This window comes from Dermacentor variabilis, chromosome 2 (genome assembly GCF_050947875.1).
Source record: "Dermacentor variabilis isolate Ectoservices chromosome 2, ASM5094787v1, whole genome shotgun sequence".
Lineage (NCBI taxonomy): Eukaryota > Metazoa > Arthropoda > Arachnida > Ixodida > Ixodidae > Dermacentor > Dermacentor variabilis.
The window spans coordinates 179995407-180010409 of NC_134569.1; the positions used below are offsets into that span (position 1 = coordinate 179995407).

General features: G+C 46.8%; 2 long non-coding RNA genes across 2 annotated transcripts in view; both read left to right on the forward strand.

The window, feature by feature from the left end:
• Positions 1-2396: 2396 nt before the first annotated feature.
• Positions 2397-4238, forward strand: LOC142572973 (uncharacterized). The gene is made up of 2 exons (XR_012826185.1): positions 2397-3168; positions 3204-4238. It is a non-coding gene; the product is annotated as an uncharacterized LOC142572973 (long non-coding RNA).
• Positions 4239-4652: 414 nt separating this feature from the next.
• Positions 4653-15003, forward strand: part of LOC142572974 (uncharacterized) — a 39762-nt gene continuing 29411 nt past the window's right edge. Inside the window, exon 1 of the long non-coding RNA XR_012826186.1 lies at positions 4653-5350. This is a non-coding gene — a long non-coding RNA (uncharacterized LOC142572974). The remainder of the gene's footprint in view (positions 5351-15003) is intronic.

Here is a 15003-nt window from a genome sequence, read left to right on the forward strand (position 1 = left end):
TGGAAGTAACAGGTTTGCTCCAGGTCAATCTGACTAAAGATCATGTTCCCAGCTCCCTGTCAATGCTTTCCAATTTTCTGGTGTCCACTAAACCTTGCTTTTAAGCTATAAGATACACATCTGGAGTATAGTTGTATTCCATTTCTGGTGCCATTTGTTTTTCGATACTTGTACAATCTTCACAGATATTTTATAGCTTTATAGAGTACGTCCACTATGACAACTTAGTCATGATGGCATTTCGCTTGTCAGTAAATAGCCATGAGTTTATTATCTTCCCACAGCAGGTGCATTATAATGGGAGCCGACTAAGGAAAGACGTGTATTAAGCTTTGGGTACACCTATACTTCCCCAGTTGCTCAAAATTGATAGCACTTCACTATGCCGTCTCTCGTAACACTTGTGTTGCTTTGGAACATTGAGCCGCATGGGTCAATAAACGTCATAGAGCTTCTTGTGTAAAAGTTATTTTCCTGTTGAAGTGCATTAACTTTTCTCTCTTTGTGTCAAAAGCAACGAAAACAAACCAAAACTGTTTCCTCTCTTTGTTTTCAGGAATGGCCCTCTGCACATGACTGAACTACTCCGGCAAGGAATCGTAGATTTCTTATTATGTTTTGGTTACAAATGGCCACTTGTCAATCGACTCCATAGAGTTGTTTCTCATAGACTGTTTAGAAATGCCCTTGGCATTTCTACACTTGCATAAATACAACTTCCGCTGGATTTTCCAGTGCATTAGCACTTTTCTTCTTTGTTGGGATAAATGCACTGTCAACACAGCTGCTGTTTGAAGTGGAATTATGTTTATTTGGAAGTGTTTTTATGTCTTTTTATATCTTCCTCTTGTACATACGATTTTCAACCATCGTTCTTTCTCCATATGCCAGCTCTGGCTGCTTTGAAATGCCACTGCAACATATCTTTGAGCGCTACACATTGATTTCTTCAGTTGAATTCCACTTGCAATTCACTGTTCTTTGGAAATTTATTTTTTTGTTTTGTGCCCTTTCTCTTTCATACACATCGTCTTTACTCAGTTTCATGCTTAGCAGGCAGTGCTGTGAAAGCTTCACAAGTAGTGTAGTCGTGGAAGTCACTCTGAACGTCTTGTGGTGCAGTTCTCGATTTGTTAAGTTTTCAGTGCAATTACTATATATGTTAGAACTTGTGAATGTAAGGTTGCGCGAAATCAGGTATTTGGCACCTCTATGCTTCCGGTATGCAATTTACTATGTTCTCGTCATCAGCGCAAGCAATGATCCATGGCCGCTGGTCACAGAAACATGTCACTCTGCTTGTGCACTGGTAAATAGGTTCATATCTCCAATGCCTTCCTGATAATAATCCTGCCATATTTTGTGCAATAGAAATTAATGCTACTTCATGTTATTCGTACCAATATGTTTCTCTCATAAGACATTCGCTATTTTTCGGTTAGGTATCCGAGCAAATCTAGCCTTTGTAGTATTGGCTACTATCTGTGAAATGGATTATAGGTTCATTTTTTTCTAGAATTGCTTTTAATGCTGATTTGCATTGTCACTTTCTGTGAAATACAAGGTTTTGGTCAGGCTAAACAATCAAAATGAAATGATAATTTGTGTAGCACTTTATGCCTGTCCATAGTGTGCTGATAGGAAGTGAAGGAAAAGATGTTGATGACAGTGTCGACATGACCATCACTGTTTTTCGCTTTCCATGAGCTTCGTACATAACCTGTAAAGACGTGCATGTCTTTTTCTGCAACACTTGGATTGATTCACAGAGTTGAGAATGGATAAGGTCGTAGGGTCATTGGCATTCATATCTGGTTTGTGGTTTTCTGCGACAGTACTGTGCCTGCAGCATTGATTCAGGAATTGATGCAACGTAGCTGCTTCTGTATTTTCAGGTGAAGCTTGTTCTCCATCGGGCACAGCCGAAGACACTGCTCGCAGTGGCAAAGCGCATAGGTGGCGACAAGGGTACCATTGCGACCTCTGCCCCTACCACTCGAGGAATAGGACATCTTATAAGCGACACATGCTGACTCATAGCGGCGAGAGGTCTTTTGGATGCCCAGTCTGTTCAAGAAAGTTTGCACTTTTTCAAACACTCACAGATCACATGCGCACGCATAGTGGAGAAAAACCGTACCAGTGCCCCATGTGCTCATACAGAGCGGGCAATAGCAGCGCACTGGCGGACCACAAGAAACGGCACACTACTGATAAACTCATTTCATGCAGTGTGTGCCCTTATGTCACTGTACGTCGCACAAATTTCAAGAGGCACGTGATGACTCATACAGGCGAAAAGCCTTACAGGTGTGAAGAGTGTCCATACGCTTGCTCCCAAAAAGTGCACCTGACTGTGCATATGTTGAAGCACACCCAAGCCCGCCTATCCACGTAACTTTTAACTCCCTCTTCTAAGACATTACCAAAAGCAGGTAAAGGGGAATTGTGGACCGTAGTTCAGTTCCAGCTAAAGTCTTCACAACCCTGCAACAGCTAAACTGCTGCTTTTGCTGCTGATGCTGAGTTTTAATAATTTACATTCTAAAATACAGCACATTTGTATTTGTTCTTGTTTTTTCAAAGTAGCTTATTTGTGCACCTCAGCTTGTTATAAGTTAAAGCGTACCCTACAGAAACAGGGATATATGTAGTTGCCAGCTCTGTTTGTCTTTCATGTGTTAAGAATGGCTGGTGGCATGCAAATCTTTTCGCAGGTGTAGCTGTTCAAAGTTTTTTTTTTTTCATCTCTCATGTCTATTTTGAGAAGGTTGCAGTAAGGCTAGTTCACAGCAATTTTAAAATTTGTGTGTGCTTGGACCCAGTTGTGCAGTGTGTTCAGTGAGGGTGTTTGCTGTCAGTAGTTGCTACTTCATATTCAGTGTCGCACACAGGATGTCTGACATGCCCCCAATGCTTCCTTTGAATCTGTAGATATATTTTAATAAATTCCATGCTTGGGAGATACTGTGCTCTTTTGCTTAATGCCGAATGTGCGGCATTGAGTTCTGCCTTTGCCGCGTCGTCTGCTATGGCGTTCGCCATTCCCATGCCCGCTCCGAGGAACGCGTTGCCGGCATGCATATGAGCAGTTCACAGGCAGAATGGTGGCTTTATGTGGACAAATATACTGTGGAAAGGCATTAATGCTTGCTGATAGTTAAACATGTTTAACTGTAAACCATCATAAATATTACCTGCAGGTAATATTTATGATGGTTTACAGTCTAACAGCACTATTAAATGAGCCACCTCATGCTGACATGTAATGGTGTAGTCTGAAATTGTTTAGAACCGCGTCACAACCACTTGTTGGTGTGGTAGCGTTTACTGTCAGACAGGTGTCGGGTAAAACCTAAGTGGCAGGAGAGGCCCCAGCCAGATTACTGAAGCGCAGCAGCTGATTGGCTCCACGACTTAAGAAATAGCCCCACTCAAAAAAAAAAAAGGAGAAGAAAAGGTCTCCAATCCCCGTTGTGAAGGTGGTTGTACAGCGAAGCCAGCTGTAAACGACAACTATAATGAGTACCCATTGCAACTTAGGTTGAAATTATTCATGTGGTGACATTCACGTGTATATTACCTAACACATTTTGACGGCCTGCGACTTGGCTTGCGCTGCTACTTCGTGCACCTATAAAGATAAAGGGATTCACCGCGCCTCATATGCATGTTGTTCTTGAGGAGTCCTCACTAAATACCACTATATACATGGCCTTCCTATTGCACCATCACAACACAAATCAGTTGCCAGACAAGTTCCTCTTTGGCGCACGAAAGTGTAGATAGGTCACTCCCTGCTTCGTAGGCTACAGTCAAGCTGCCATCGCCACGGCAGCTTACACAGCACTGGGAAACGTACGTGGGGAGTGCTTCGCATATATGTAGGTGCAGGAGCACCTTATCATCAATTATGTCGTTAGGATGCTTGTTTTGAGCTTGTTCTTTATTTAAACATATGCTGTTCTGTATGTTGTATCTGTGATTCCAGAGAATGTAAGCACTGTTCGCTTCACTTTTCCAAATGCTTGTATATTATACTATACCTCTGCCTTACAACACAATACCTCTGCCTTATGGCGGTATGAGCCATTGCTCTTCGGGCTATGATCCATAGATGATGATAGTTTTCTGTCGATGTTACACCCGGAATCCTAGCCATGCACAGCTTTGCTGTAAAAGAAAATGTGCTTCTAAAACGTGCTTTTCTCAGTGTAAATAAAGCTTCTGTATCTTGATGACTTGTTTGGTAGATCTCTTGTGATGGGAATGCGATATCACACCTTCTACAACGCTGCACGTCGTCTGCTACGGTGCAAGATCTACGGCCGCGGGCGCACATGTTATATAAAGTCCAGTCGCTGGTTTAATGCACTGCTGCTCCCTCTCAAGCATAACATTCTGTAAATATGAAATTGAAAGGCTTGCCTTTAATATGTAAAAACAAACTATGTAGGATATACGACTTTGTTGCAAGCTGGGTACGAGAGCGCGCGCTTTCGAATCCCGGCTGCGGCGGCCGCATTTCGGTGGAGGCGAAATGTAAAAGTGCGCGCGTGCTTGCGTTGTAGCCCACCGAGGTGACAACGGAACGCGATTATCTGTTGCCGAACGAGCCTCGTGTAGCCTCGATGTCCACAAGGAGCCTCGATAAGAAGAACAATAGCGGTCACATATCCTGACCATGCAGCGTTTGGCGTAACAGGAAACGCGGCGTGGAGGACACGAGCAAGTTTTGTCTCCGAGATGCTCGGTTTCAGCGAAACCACAGTGTTCATCAGGCTGAGGGAGGAGATCAAAGCTTCGCATTTTTCGGGTGGCAAACTGTCGACGCCCTCGCAAAAGCGCCCACGAAATATGCGGGGAAGACGCAGCACGAAGCTTGACAGCTTCCCGTTGTGCGTGCTGAGGTCGTATGTGTGTACGATTTTTCACCGCAACGAGACACCGATGGTCGAGATAGAAGATAACGAAAGTTCTCAAAGCGGGTGGATCTCCCATCACTGAAGCGGCATGGTCCTTGGAAGCGGTGTGCTGCGCGTCGCCTGCTTGCCGAGATCGGCTTGATACACGAAGAGAGGAGCCACAACTCGCTGCTTAACGACGTGGCATCGCCAAATGGTGGAATCGCTAGCTTATAAAGTGACGTCGAGCGCTGGGTGACGGCAGGACACACTGTCGATCGTGTGGACGGACACCGTGGTGCAGTAGCGCGGACGTCTTTACGCTCGAGCAAATGGCCTGTCGGCGACGGGCTTGAAACAACCTTCTGGGAAAGGACAGCGCCTGATCGTGACGCGCATCAGCAGCGAGAATGGCTTCGTCGACGGCTGCTTACGGTACCACAAGGGTCAGTGTTATCTCCTGTTTTATTTAATATATCTTTAAGCTCCACCCCTTTGCTCCATGCACATTCAGGTATACGTTTATGCCGATGACATCGCTTTTTTCTTTTTTGCATGGAAGGATGGTATACATTTGCTTTATCAATCGTTACGAAATTGCTTATGCACTCTTGAAACTTGGTTAGAGAACGTATATATATATATCTCTGAATGTCACTAAAAGTGCACTTCTCTTTCTCTTTCGAACGCATTAAATAACGAATGGCATTAAGGGGGTAGGTTAGGGTGAACCACCCAAAAAATCAAATTTGCAATTTTGGCACAGAAAAATCGACTGCACTATGAGGAACATGCCTGCGGAAGCGCGACCTCAAGCGCCCGCTCAAAGCGGTTCAAATGTCGCGCCGAAGTGTGCCGCGCACCTTGGCTTTAACGATGGTGGGCGGAGGCCGGTTTGTTTATGATTGTTGTTCGCGGTTTTCTTCGTTATGGCGTGGTTTCCTTTCTTTTTTTTTTTTGCTTGTGTGTGTGTGTGTGTGTGTGTGTGTGTGTGGTAAGTAAATGTACTAAAACGTCACATATTAATTAAAATAAGATGAGACATCCACCCAATCGTAGCAATTGCCACAAAGGAATCCCATACGGGTTCCTCGAAAGAAAAGCATCGTAGTTGATGAAAAATTTGTCCTGGTCCGGAGCTCGAACCCGAAACCACCGCCTTTCTGGGGCAGCCGCTCTATCATCATAGCTAACCAGGTTGCTTGCAAAGGTCAGGGCGAAGTCGAATTTGTTAACTAGAAGCAAGAGTTTGACGTAATAGTCCTTTGTAGAAAACAACTATTACGTCAAACTCTTGCTTTTCCTTATGTGGTCGTGGTCGCCTCTGTTTCGAGTTTCAAATTGCCCAGAAGATGGCGCGATTGTCCAGCAAATGTAACAGAAAGAGAACTCGAAAGGTAATCGGTCTTTTGAGCAAATGTATTCATGGACGAACACGTACAGAACACCGTCTCTCTCGACCAACTCATCTGGTGCCGCTGCTCTAAGAAAACTTTGTCAGCGCTTACACATTGAAGACAGCAACTAACAATTGCTGTAGCCTACTACAATGACGGTAATTCTACACGAAAAGCTGTTCTGGAGGCCCATGGAATTTTTCCAGGTCTGTTTTGTAATTTTGCCCTCGACAAGATGGACAAAAAGCCTGTTGACAGGGCAGAATTCTTTGACTCTCCCTACAGCAAGGAAGGATGACGGATAAAAAGGAACACTAAGAAGGCTTTTGGAGACGCCTGCAAAAAAGTCAGCAGTGAAATGCAGTCTCCTGGGGCAATTTGAGCGCCCGCAAGCAGTCATCATCATCATCAGCCTGGTTACGCCCACTGCAGGGCAAAGGCCTCTCCCATACTTCTCCAACTACCCCGGTCATGTACTAATTGTAGCCATGTTGTCCCTGCAAACTTCTTAATCTCATCCGCCCACCTAACTTTCTGCCGCTCTCTGCTACGCTTCCCTTCCCTTGGAATCCATTCCGTAACTCTTAATGACCATCAGTTATCTTCCCTCCTCATTACGTGTCCTGCCCATGCCCCCATTTCTTTTTCTTGATTTCAACTAAGATATCATTAACTCGCGTTTGTTCCCTCACCCTAATCTGCTCTTTTCTTATCCCTTAACGTTACACCTATCATTCTTCTTTCCATGGCTCGTTGCGTCGTCCTCAATTTAAGTAGAACCCTTTTCGTAAGCCTCCAGGTTTCTGCTCCGTAGGTGAGTACTGGTAAGACACAGCTGTTATAAACTTTTCTCTTGAGGGATAATGACAACCTGCTGTTCATGATCTGAAAATGCCTGCCAAACACACCCCAGCCCATTCTTATTCTTCTGATTATTTCAGTCTCATGATCCGGATCCGCAGTCACTACCTGTCCTAAGTCACTACCTGTCCTAAGTCACTGTCCTAAGTCACTACCTGTCCCTTACCACTTCCAGTGCCTCACTACCTATCGTAAGCTGCTGTTCCCTTCCGAGACTGTTAAACACAACTTTTGCTTTCTGCAGTATAATTTTTAGACCCACCCTTCGGCTTTGCCTCTCCAGGTCAGTGAGCATGCATTGCAGTTGGTCCCCTGAGTTACTAAGCAAGGCAATATCATCAGCGAATCGCAAGTTACTAAGGTATTCTCCATTAACTCTTATCCCCAATTCTTCCCAATCCAGGTCTCTGAATACCTCCTGTAAACACGCTGTGAATAGCATTGGAGAGATCGTACCTCCCTGCCTGACGCCTTTCTTTATTGGGATTTTGTTGCTTTCTTTATGGAGGTCTACGGTGGCTGTGGAGCCGCTATAAATATCTCAGTATTTTTACATACAGCTCGTCTACACCCTGGTTCCGCAATGCCTCCATGACTGTTTAGCTTTCGACTGAATCAAACACTTTCTCGTAATCAATGATAGCTATGTATAAAGGTTGGTTATATTCCGCACATTTTTCTATCACCTGATTGATAGTATTAGAACATAAAACTTCATTTTTCTCAAATTGCATGTCTTATAAATTTTTAAAATTCAATAAACCTTTTCGCAGAAAGTGTTCATCCCATTCCAGTAAAACTTTGTACATATGTGCTACAACCTGTCATAAACATTCTGAACTAAAAAAAATATTTGTGGTATGAATGATAACACTGGAAAATTTTTCGCTGGAGGGAACCCCCCTTGTGGCTTTGTGCAAGCAGAGATATTATATTTTTTGGGGTGGGAACCCCAAAGTGGATATAATATCTCTTTAGTTCAGACCTATGGGTACTTAGAATAACACTGTATAATACCATCGCATTCCTCTGCGTGGTTGCGGAGAAAAGGTGCACCAAATAATCAAACACCCGAAATTTTAGGAGTGCGCCACAGGAAAGGCAAACCATCTAGACACAAAGTGTCTCATGTTGTACCGAAGAGCATCTTTTGTAAGCGCGTGAAATTTGATGCGAATATCTGCAGCCGTTTCCAAAATATTACGTTAAAACTAACATGTACCATTTACCCTTCCATTAACGCGAATGACATTTGATTTGCTCGTGTGTCACCACGCAAATGACATTAAATAATAAGTCATTAGGAAGTTAAGGCCATTTTCTGTGCCCGTGTGGCACGGGTACGTATTAGATCTTCCCGTTCACATTTCAACCGTGTATCCCCAACATTTCATTCCCCAGGTGGATTCTCTTAAATACCTGGGAATCACGTATGATGGGACACTAAACTGCAAAACCCACATTGAAAAAATCGCGTCAAAGGCAACTCATGCCGTGGGATGGTTGCGTAAGATCAGTAAACGACAATTTGTGAAGATGCATACATTAATTATGATATATAAAATGTATGTCCGACCCATCAAGGAATTCGGGTGTGTCTTGTTTTCCGGCAGCTCATCTTATAAACTGCAGCCGCTGGTTTTATTAGAAAGGGAAGCTCTGCGATTATGCCTTAGATTCCCTAAGTTAATTGCAAACACCGTTCTGTATATGGAAGCACGAATACAATCTTTAAAAAGTAGATTCAGGATCCTCACAGTACAAACGTACCTAAAATTTTACGATTACCCTCAAAGAAAATCAATGTGTTTTCATTAACCAACCTAGTTCATTTTTTTAAAGAATAATTGGCCGCGACTCCGCACACCTCAGATTGTACTTGTAACAGGCACAGCTAAAATCATTGAATGTACAAATTCAACGTATTCGACCAACAGCTAGCCAATACAAGATAAATCTCCAGATAGAATTTGAGGATATTTCCCCATCAAATGCTAATCTAATGTGGTACCAATATTTAAATGACCAGTTGCTATGATTACCTTTCTCACCTGGAAACAAGCACTATATAATAGCCACTGCTGCTTCACTGTCTGGAGAGAAGGCAGGCGTAAGCATTTTCTCTCCTTCTCTCTGTTGGTCCTTTTCTATAGGTATTCCAGATTACACGCCTATTTTCATAGCAGAATTATTATCTATTGTTCTAGCGCTGCACTACCCGCTAATCAATCGTCAGCTGCCGTAGTTATAGATTCTCTATCGGTATTTAATTGTCGCTTTCCACGGCAACGAACACAGCTATCTTAAGTAGGCTTCAAAATTTAGTCCCTACAACTTTACAAAAAAATGTATTTGCTGTGGGTTCCTGGCCACCGCGGTTTATACTTAAGTTAAATGGCAGATGTATTAGAACGTTTTAAAATGAACCTTTGATTCCTATTTTACCGGATACAGCTTACATCACTGCATCGAGATACAGAAAATTTTCTTTGCAAAATTTGAGTAAATTATCGCAGACCAGTGGCGTAGCAACAGGGGGGGCCGGGGGGCCGTGGGCCCCGGGTGCAAGGGGCCAGAGAGAGGGGGGGCGGTGTCATATGCGTCTGAAGACACCCCTCTTTCCGCCAGCTACACCCGGGGAGGGGGGTGACAGAAGACCTATGGGCCCCGGGTGCCAGACGACCTATCTACGCCACTGTCGCTGACACCTTCTCCAGACTTTCAGCATCTCGGTTATTGCTGGAATAAACAGTTGTGTCCTTCTCAGCAGTTGGAAGGTACATACACCAGACTACGCTGTCGCATCCCGCAATTGAATTTTTATTTACATAGAGCTAGTCTGACGATGTCCCCTCTATGCCACAATTGTAAGGAAATTGAATCAATATAGACCACTACTTTTTATCATGTAGACGATATTCACACCAGAGAAAGACATTACTCGAAGCTCCACTCTGCAAAATTGGATTCGGGTTAAGTATACCAGTATTATTGCCAGTTGGGGCCTCGACACTAGGACATAGTCACAGAAACGTTTGTTCCGCAGTATTTGATTATTTAACTGAAACAGAACGATTGCCCTGCTGATTATTATATATTTATATCTAGATATCAAATCTACAATCGTTTCAAATAAATTGGTTCCTCTAAATTCTTTATTACCATTAATTTATCCTTGATTGTACCCTCTTTTAACATTCACCTGTAAATTAGTCAGACTACTCGCTCGCATACTAGTCTCGTTATTGCATTATCTCTTTTTGTTGTATCTTTTTTTATTTGGCGTTCATCGTCTTCAAATAAGAATTTTCTTTAGCTACCTCTTGCCGCCCGATTCTTGGCCTATATACCCCTTAGTGGGTGCGAGCCATGACAGAGGTTCATCATCATCATCGTCATTGTCGGTTCTGCGCTGTCCCTTCGATGACTCGGGCTTTAACTGCTTCTTTTGGAAGTCGCCTGTCAATTAAACGTGACATTCTTGGAGGTGCTGGGGTATTCTAGACCCATGCAGCAGAGACCCCTCCCAGCAGCAAGAACGTTAGACCGATACCGGAGCTCACGCCAGTACACCGCTCCAGCCGGAGAATCAACGGATTGGTCCCTTAGTTTGAGCCATTACCTGCCAAGACAATGACGACGTCGGCAGGTATGAATGCTACATCCGATACTACCACAACTAAACCTGTGACGGCTGCTTCGGTACCTCCTCATTACACGCTGCAAAAACCGCGTGTGCCAAGTCCCTTCCATGGCGACCTTCTTGAAGGCGTGGAAGACTGGCTGGCGGACTTCGAGCGCGTAGCGGAGTTTAATGGATGGGACGATGAAGCGAAGCTCCAAGACGTCTGCTTCAGCCTTTTGTATGCTGCTCGCACGGGGTTCCAGAACCGCAAAGATGTCCCGACATCATGGCGTGAGTTCTGTTGCAGCCTCTTGGGCACCTACGCCAGCTCCGATCGCCGGGAACGAGCAGAATGGACCCTTCATTCTCGCATTCTGAAACCTAATGAGAGTGCGGATATGTACGTGGAAGACATGGCTCGTTCCTTCAGGCGAGCCGACCCTACCATATCGGAAGACGAGAAGCTGCGTCACTTAATGCGAGGCGAGAAAGAGCAGCTTTTTGGTGGGCTCGTTCGTAGTCCGCCCAGAACGGTTGCGGAGTATCTTACTGAAGCCATCACCATGGGGAACGCCCTGCACCAGCGCTCGCACCAGTACGATCGGCAAGTGAATCTCCCTCTGCTACCATGGTGGTTTAGGAGCTCTCGATCTCGACCGACGTCGAGTTGCTTCGCAAGATTATTCGATCGGTAGCGCGGGCCGCGACGAGCTGCGACAGCTGCATCAGGTGCAGCAGCCTTGAGCCAGCTTCATAGCTAGCGTCGTGCGTGACGAAGGGCAGCATGCCCTCGGCACACCACGTCACGAAGCAGCACATCCGGCCGCTGCACCACTTCAGGCGTTCACGACATCAAGTGAACCTCGACGCACAACTTACGCTGACGTTGTAGAGGCGCCGTGCCGTCGCCGGCGACACCTCCTACGGTGAGCGAATACCAGCGTGCGACTTGTGCCGACGCATTCGGGCACCCTATCCCTGCACCAGCGCCGCTATATACCTGCCGTCACCCCGTATGCCATGCTTCAGTCAGCGCCGGCGGTTCCTTATTTTGGAGAGGCTCGACCAGTCGTACGTAAATCGGACATTTTGTGCATGCCCGACCGACAACCGTTCTGTTACCACTGTGGTGAGGTGGGTCATGCCAACCGAGAGTGCCAGTACCACCGCCTCCTTGGACTCCAGGTGTTTTCTATTAATTCACCCCGTCACCGTTTCGGACAACGGTCAGCTGAGATTGAAGATTTTATCTCCCGACAGCACGTGGCACCGTCATCAAGGCGCCAGTCGAGATCGCCGTCACCGATCGCCGTCACCGCCGGACATCCCAAGGCGAGGCCGCTGACACTCGACGTGCGGAAGACCTCCAATCGACGCGACCTCAGACCGACGGGGACTTGACGACACCGGTGCCTCAGGCTGGCGACATCTTTTCAATGAACATCCCTGTGCTGATCGATGGTCGAAATGTTACTGCTTTAATAGACACTGGGGCTGACTACGCGATTATTAGCGGGAAACTGGCAAGCAGTTTAAAGAAAGTTGTTACGCCTTGGATAGGGACGCACGTACGGACAGCTGGCGGACATGTCGTCAAACCACTTGGTGTGTGCACTTCTCGGGTGCAAATTCGAAATCCTGTGTTTCCGATCACTTCCCTTGTTCTCCGAGAATGTCCCCGTGAATTGATACTTGGAATAGACTTTATTCGAGTATGGCGCGCCATCATCGACCTCCGCCGACACTGTATGTCGTTCTCTACAATGAAAGCGACGACGCGAGACGTCTGCCGCCACAGAGCCGCTCTTCGAATTTCCGTCGACAGTGTAATGATTCCGGTAACGTCTGAGGGCACATGCGAAGGCGAAGTACTCGCAGAGTGCAACGTCTCCCTTTTACTTACTCTCGGAATTAGTGTAGCTCGAGGAATCACTGACGTTAGGGATGGCCAAGCTGACGTCTTGATCACTAACTTTACAAATGAACACCTACAGCTCTTCCGTGGCACTACCGTCGCTTACGCTGAAGCCTTGGATGACGTCTGAGTGTTTCGCTTGTGCGGAAAGCGGCAGCGATGAAGAATGCGTTACAAATATCGACATCAACAACGAGCTGTCGGAGGACAATAAGGAGGCACTGCGAGGACTGTTGTGTAAATTCAAGGACTGCTTCGCTCGATCGCCTAAAGTCAGCCAGACGCCAATGCAGCACAGGATAATTATTTACGACGATGCGCGTCCTATTCACCAGCAGCCGTATCGTGTTTCGCCGAAAGAACGCGAAGCAATTCAACAAGTCAAGGATCGAGATGACTGAAGATGGCGTCATCCGACCTTCAAGCAGTCTGTGGTCGTCACCGGTTGGCCTGGTAAACAGGAAGAACGGCACTCCGCTTCAGTGTCGATTACAGAAAACTCAACAACGTCACAATCCGTTGCCGCGCATAGATGACTCTCTCGACCGGCTACGGCGAGCCAAGTATTTTTCCTCCCTTGATTTGAAAAATGGGTACTGTCAGATTGACGTAGAGCGTGATTGGGAGAAAACAGCCTTTGTCACTCCGGATGGACTTTACGAGCTCCGAGTACTTCCGTTCGGGTTGTGCACTGCTCCGGCGACTTTCCAACGGGTGGTGGACACTGTGTTAGCCGACCTAAAATGGCAAACCTGTCTCGTCTACCTGGATGATGTGGTCGTATTTTCAGGCAGCTTCTCCGGACATCTTAAACGACTGCGGCAAGTGCTCGAGGCAATCCGATCGCCAAACCCACCTTAAAGCCTCAGAAATGTCACTTCGCTTATGAAGAACTGCAGTTTCCTTGGACATGTCGTGAGCGCGGAAGGCGTCCGTGCCGATGCCGAGAAAACTGCCGCTGTAGCTGTTTTCCCGACTCCTACCAACAAGAAAAGCGTTCGACGTTTCCTGGGACTGTGCGCATACTACTGGTGCTTTATACGCAATTTTTCAAAAATTGCCAAACTACTTACTCGTCTCACTGGAGACGACAGGTTTCACTCAGTGGCGTAGCTAGGTCGTCTGGCACCCGGGGCCCATAGGTCTTCTGTCACCCCCCCCTCGGGTGTAGCCTGCGGAAAGAGGGGTGTCTTCAGACGTATATGACACCCCCCCCCCTACCACCACTCGGCCCTTGCACCCGAGGCCCACGGCCCCCGGGCCCCCCCTGTTGCTACGACACTGGTTTCACTGAGCTTCGACACCGCTTGGCATCGCCCCGTTTTTGGGCATTTCGACGAGGAAGCCACAACGGGAATTCATACCGACGCCAGTAAAGTCGGTCTGGGTGCGGTGCTCGTACAGCGGCAGGAGAACGGCGAAATGGCCATAGCTTACGCCAGTCGCACCCTATCACGACCCGAGTTCAATTACACTACCACGGAGAGTGTCTTGCCCTCGTATGGGCGTTTGCAAACGTTCCAACCTTATCTCTATGGCGGCCCATTCCGGGTCGTGACGGATCATCACTCCTTATGCTAGCTGGCAAACCTAAGAGACTCTTCTGGGCGACTAGCAAGGTGAAGCCTGCGCCTGCAGGAATACGACACGAAGTAGGCCTCCTTTATCCTCTCAGTCCACTCCAGGATGGCCTCCTGAAGATCGGGCCTGGAGCTGCGCAAGGCAGCCTCCCACTGCTCCTCACTAGATATTAATTGCTCGAGGAAAGGGGGAAGGGGCTGCTTAGGGCACCCCCACATGATCTGGTTTAAGTCTGCTCTGGGAGAGATACAGAATTTACAAGAGGGAGAAAGGTAAATGGCGGGATGAATGCGGTGGAGGAGGTAAGGGGACGGAAAGGTGCGAGTCTGCAGCTGTCGCCACAGAACTTCACACCTACGCGGGGATTTGCCCATGAGTGGCGGAAAGGTTAAGCGGTCTAATCGGTAGTGTGTGCAGATGTCGTGATAAGTAATAAGTCGATCCCGCGCTGTAAACGGCGCCTCCTCCATGGCGAGGTCCGACACATCTGATGCCTGAGCCCGGACTGTAAATCCTCGGGCGCTGGCATGAGCCGCCTCGTTTCCGGCAAGGCCCGCATGCGCGGGAGTCCAGATTAATGCCACAGTTTGATGGAAAGGATGGGCCAAGAGGAGAGAAAGGGCTAGCTTAGAGACCCTACCCGCTCCGAAGTTATGTATGGCTGCTTTGGAGTCGCTAACGATAACTGATGAATTTGGAATTGTGAGGGCCAGGGCTATG